Consider the following 6000-nt stretch of genomic DNA (forward strand, 5'->3'; position numbering starts at 1 on the left):
ACTGTCATCAGTCGAAGTTCAGCTGTATGAGTACTAGAAGTCTAAGAATATCATAATCCCAGAGTGATAGAAGACCTTTCAGAGGAAGATGAGATACCCAGAGGCTGTAAAGGAAAAGTCTGAAGGATTTGACCACATTCAAATCAAAAGCTTAGTTCAGCGAAACACCAGACGCAAATTCCAAAGATAAAACATACACCAGAGAAGTCCATTCTCTTAACACACCTGATCATTCACAAAGAGCAACTCCAATCCAACTTTAAAAAGGAGCAAAACATTAGGAAAATGGACAATGTGCACTAAGGTGCAACCACATAAGAAGAAACAGGAATGACGATGAACCAATGAAAGCCTGTTCAATCTTAATAAAGACTAAAGATAAAAGCTGAGGAAATATTAGATTTTATTGAAAATTAAAAGGGATATTTCCGGTCATAAAAACATTGTTGGCAAAGGAGCAGGGTAATTGGCCTGCTTCCAGAAAATAACTGATATCTTAAAAACTTTGAATCAATGAAACCACTGTGGGAGGGGTACCCCCTAGGAACAGTACACTAGAACAATGGCTTGAGCAGTATCTTGAGTTTGTGGTTCAGGTTTTGATCAATGGTCTAACTAGGTGGAGTCCCCTGTGCCACACTGTCATCAAGTCCTTCCTTCATGACTAATTTTGGTAACAGCAGAGCCTTTTTTTTTTTTTTTTTGACAGTTTTGAAGCATTTATTTGGTTAAGTCGAAGCTAATTTCTTTTCCCCTTTTCCTACCTCCTTATCTTTTCCTTCCTTGTTCTTTTAATCCTTGAAGTTTATTACTAGACCATGCCCTGGTGTGTTCCCAGAATGTAGATTTTCAGTTACTCTCTTAAATCAGGATTTTTATGTGCCTTTTAATTTCTTTTTCACTGACTCCCCTCCCCACTGCATAGGTTGACAGTCACTGTATATGTGGGATTTCTTATTGTGAGGTGGATGGATCTCTGATTCATTCTAGGTCCTCCCAGAGGACATTTGGCAATGTCCCAAGACATGCTAACCGAGGCCAAGAATGATGCCCAACTATGGTGCACAAGACAGGCTGCCACAACAAAGAATTTTCCAGTCCAAAATGTCAATAGGAGGAGAACCCTGTCCCGAGGTCATGGCTGGATCTAAACATAGCAGTAATTTCAAATGACTATGGAAGAAACCAGAAATTCTCTGGGAGCAATATGTTAGATATTTCCCTCTGTGGGAAGTATTTCCTGATACTATTGCTAGTGCTGGGAGCACCTGACTGCATGTATGTGAGTATTTGAAGGATAAAACCAGAGAGATAGCCTTAAGTATTTAGCTTCTAATTTAAGTAATAGATACTATAATAAACCGTGATTAAGCCTTATGACATTTTCAGGGATTGTGCTATTTGTGTGGGTTACATTTTCTAATTTATGAAAGCTTAACTTCAAAATAGCCTTGTTTCAACCTTTGTTTTTCAAAGGGATGACATTTTATAACTGGGGCTCTTACGGTGTCTAGATTGCGATGTACCTTGAAACCCCTGAAATCCTATATAAATAAAGGGGGTGGAGTATTATGGTTATTAATACAGTTTTTCTCACATACCCAAATGGAAAAAATGATAACTGAACACAATTTATTTTTTATAGGTGATTTTTAAAAAATCCAATAAGTAGCAGTATTAGGTTCCATTTAATAACAGATAGTTGAAATTTTATTTAAACCTTGATCACATGTACATTATTCTTATCATGTGGGAGAAATTCTAGTAGACTAAAGAACTGACGTGTGCTCACTTTATCTCATTCTTTCCATAAATGCACATATTTTACTGCTTGCTATTCTAATTGTTTCCAAATTCATTTGCATGATTTCCTTCAACATTTCATAGAACTTCCAAAATTAATTACTTGATCTCTTTAAGAAAAAAGCATCCTGTCTCCTCCCTTTATTAAGGCTAATTTAAAGGGAGGAATTTAATTCAATAGAGTCTCATTGTTTACTCAAATTACACATGTATAATGAGATCTCCATAGGAAAGGATGCTGAGTGCCACCTTTGAGACTCACTCAGACCTTGGGGCAAAAATATGATAGTCTAACCATGGAGGCATTAAGAACTTTCCAAATTGCAGCCTTTGAAACCTGGAGCTTCCAGGGCTCCTCTTAATTCTAAAAGGCTTTGGGAAGCAGGTTGAGAGAAGGGCCAGCACTATCTTCTTGATGCAGAAGTCCCCCCCATCATACTTGCAGCACGTTGACTGGGTTTCATAAGTTCTCACTGATACTCTATACTTGATGAAATGATGTTATAAGCTAAAAAACAGCACAGAAAATTGTTATCCCATTTATTTTCCTTTTATATGGTCGCAATGTCCTCTCCACAAAGAGTTGAAATGAAGTTGAAAACTGACACCAGTTGTCTACCTGGAGCAATTTTGGGATGTCATTTTCATTTCTGTTTTATTCTCTCCCTCTTCCCTCTCCACAGTTCTGTAGGGTTAACCAGAACAATCTTTAAGGGTAATTTACACATTGTTTCTGAGACTTTTCAAGTTTAACAGTGATCATTTTCATTTAGAAAAGGGTTCATTCAGAGGCTTCTCAATCCATGGTCCCTTGCACAGTGTAGGACTGTTTATTCAAGATTAGCTAGACCATACCACTTTGCTAACACCTAACTTTCAGAAAGAATTTAAGTTGACTTACAAAGACAGAACATGAAAGCAATGCTATGTTCATGCTTTTCCACTCCATCCAATCCTGAAGGTAATTGAATTGCAGCTGGTGCAAAGAATCCTTTGTTGATTATTGGACACTTCTTGCATTTGAAGACAGTGTAATCAACAAGCAGAACAAGGTCTTCTGTGACCTCTACTGAGTCAGACCCTATGAAAATATTGGAATGTTGCCTAGTGGATATTCATCAACTCCAGGGACATTTCTCCTATCCAGAACTCAGCTATCCAGAAAACTTCTCTATTCAGAAAATAGTCTTGAGACAAAAAATTAATCTCTGATCAACCCAAATAATAGAATAGTAGCTCTGGCCCTGACTGAAGACCTAGTCACTCATACTTTGCATATAAGCCTAACAATTATCATTCTTGGGTTCTCAAGCTCACAGCACTTTAGGAACAGGAAGTTGAAAGGCCACTGGAGGTTTCTATTACTGGCACAGCAATGCCTCTATAAGCATGACAGGACTTGAAAAGCAAATGTGTAAAAAGCAAAAGGCTTCAGAGTGTGGGAGCATCAAGTATAGCAACCCCCAATTATCTGGAAAACTCAGCCACTGTGTTGGATTCATTTTTTGGATAGCTGAGCTTACCTTTGTTGAGAAAGCAGGACTAACACTAAGCAGCAAGAGACGGGTGTCCTTAAATGCTGAGTTTTCTGTCATCTCCTTTAATAGGTTCTAAGGGCAAGTAGGTGATTGGCAGTTCTAATAGTGGGAGAAGGTTTAAGAATTTGCACTAGGCCCTGAACAGGACTAGAACTCGAGTAGAAAATGGGGTTTCTCACTGAATAACTATGGTTTGGTTTTGTCTCTTTATCCTCACTTTATCTCTGGAAAGTAGCCACGTGCGGATAGAGATTTAGAAGGGTGCAGGTTGTCCTACCAATGCAAACTCCTCTATCTTTACCATTTTTCTCAGCTTCCTTCCTTCTCTTGGACCATCTTCCTTCCTCCTATCATCCAGAGCAAGGAGGTAGGTTCCACGTCAGATTCAGATTCTAGAGCCACACCAACTCAGTATCTTGACCAAGCACTGAGTCTGAGCTCCTGGAGATAACACCACGACTCACAAATTAGGATCCTACTGATCGAAAATCAGTAAAATTTTTGAACTATTAATAAGTATTAGTTTTCTATTGAGGTAGCAGATTCTTCAAGGGCCTCATTTCTCTCTCCACAAACCTATGCTCTCAGTGTCCTGATTATGGGAACACATTTCCTTTCAGGACTTTGAGTCCCCAGCAATAGCAATGCTGTTATTATTATCAGATGTGGTTTAAATCTCAGCACAAGAAACAAGCAATTATGAAACCTCCTTCATTCCAACTTGGTCTAGGAAAGTGGGTAAAAGTGGGGGTTGTTTGGCTAATCAGGTGAAATGTACTAGGAAATTATAAAAATGTAGATGGCAAGTCTGAGAGATGGGGGACGGCTCTAACTGCTAGTCAGTCTGACTAGAGGTTTGGGGAGAGTATGATAATGATCCATGACTGTCTGTTGGAGCCATTATGGCCTGTTAAGTTCAAGTGCACAGGCTAGAAATCTTAACGGATCAAATGAGGAGCACAGTGTGGTCACTCACACGAGATGAACTTATTTCATCTTGCTTCGCAGGAGCAAGGCTTGCTGTGTCTTGCTGAGAACTGTACTCTGATCAAGTTTTGCTCCTAATAAAGAGCTCATTGTTCTAATTGGTTTGAGAGTGAATCGCACTCTGTGCCCCCTGGGAAAATCTGTAAATGACCAGGGTTCATCTTGTCCCCTCTCATCACCATCCAGTCTCATCCCAATCAACCTTCTTCACTACTGGAGCCAGAATGATCTATTTTAAATGCAAATCTAACCACTACCCTCTACTGCCATCTTCCAAGACCTTTAGAATAAAGCTCAAATTCCTTAATATGGACCACAAAGCTTTTTATGATCTGGTTCCCAGCTCAGCCACACAGCCTTATGTTTTTCCAGTCTCTAACCAGAAATTCATGCTCTGACAATGACACAGTATTTGATGTCCACACACCCTTCCTTCTTTAGACACCTTTCTGTGTTCTCATCTGGATAATCTTCCTCATCCTTTAAGACTTAACTCAGACACTTTTCCAACAAATCTTGTAACTCCAGTGTGAGATGCAAAAGAGGTTATGCTCTGTGTTCACATCATTCTTTGGACATAGCTTTCTTCTTATCATGATACATTGAAAAGTAGATATTCTTTTTCCCTTTAGAAATGTGATTCCAAGGGCTAAAACTATATTTTATTGACCTTTAAGCCAGGATCACTTAGCACAACTATTAGTTGTGTTTCTAGAAGCTTCTGACAGTGAGGTTCATTTGTGGCCCATGAAGGGAAATCTACTTTGATTACTAAAGGTAAGACTTGATGTTTTTATCAAGCCAAGATAGATTAGCTGGTTATTATCCACATTTTCCAATGAGTGAGAATCTCTATGTTTCAATAGTCATTTTATCATCTTTGTTTGTTATCATAGGCATTATGGGGACACATTAACGATCAGGTAGAGCACCCATCCTCAGAGGTCTTGTTTTCTAGGCATATAAAGATAAAAGTGTTCTAAGAAAAAGCTATATCCTTGGGGTTTCAGTTAAGGAGACAGACCAAATGCCCATGATAGAGTCAAACAAAGACCTCTTAGGATAAGAGACTCCAAATAACTTTGGAAAATGGCTAAGATTCTGAAGGTTACAGACTGGGGAGACAATGAAGAGGGTGGGGGAGATGGTGCATTCTAACTAGAGGACTACCAATGGTGAAGAGATAGAAACACCCTATGTATATTTAGGTATCAAGAGAACTCCTGGTAGCTTGCCATCTGATCCTAACTTGACTCTTTCCTCTTCCCAACCCCCCTTCATTCTGTAGCCACCCTAATTCCTTTTTCTAGTCTTTCATAAATTTGAGTGAACAAAAGAACTGCTGGGCCCCAGATGACTGAGCCTTGCTCTTGGATTTCAGATTCAGTAAAGTGAAACTGAGGCTATAGTCTGCTTTCATGCGGCCACGTTTGAGAACCACTGGGAAACTTTCCTATTGACACCTTTTTGGCAAACACCTGAAAGCATGCTCCCCACAGGTACCCCAGTCCCTCGAGGAGATGGTCCTTGGAACTCATACCTAGCCTTGGCCTTTGGACTTAAGAAGAACGATTGTTCCCGGTAACCACAGCCCAGAACCCATTGTCAAAGCAGCCACCACCTTGTAAGTTACAGAGTAAGAGCTGTTTTCCAAGCATCTAGGCAAATGAAA

This window comes from Castor canadensis, chromosome 15 (genome assembly GCF_047511655.1).
Source record: "Castor canadensis chromosome 15, mCasCan1.hap1v2, whole genome shotgun sequence".
NCBI lineage: Eukaryota > Metazoa > Chordata > Mammalia > Rodentia > Castoridae > Castor > Castor canadensis.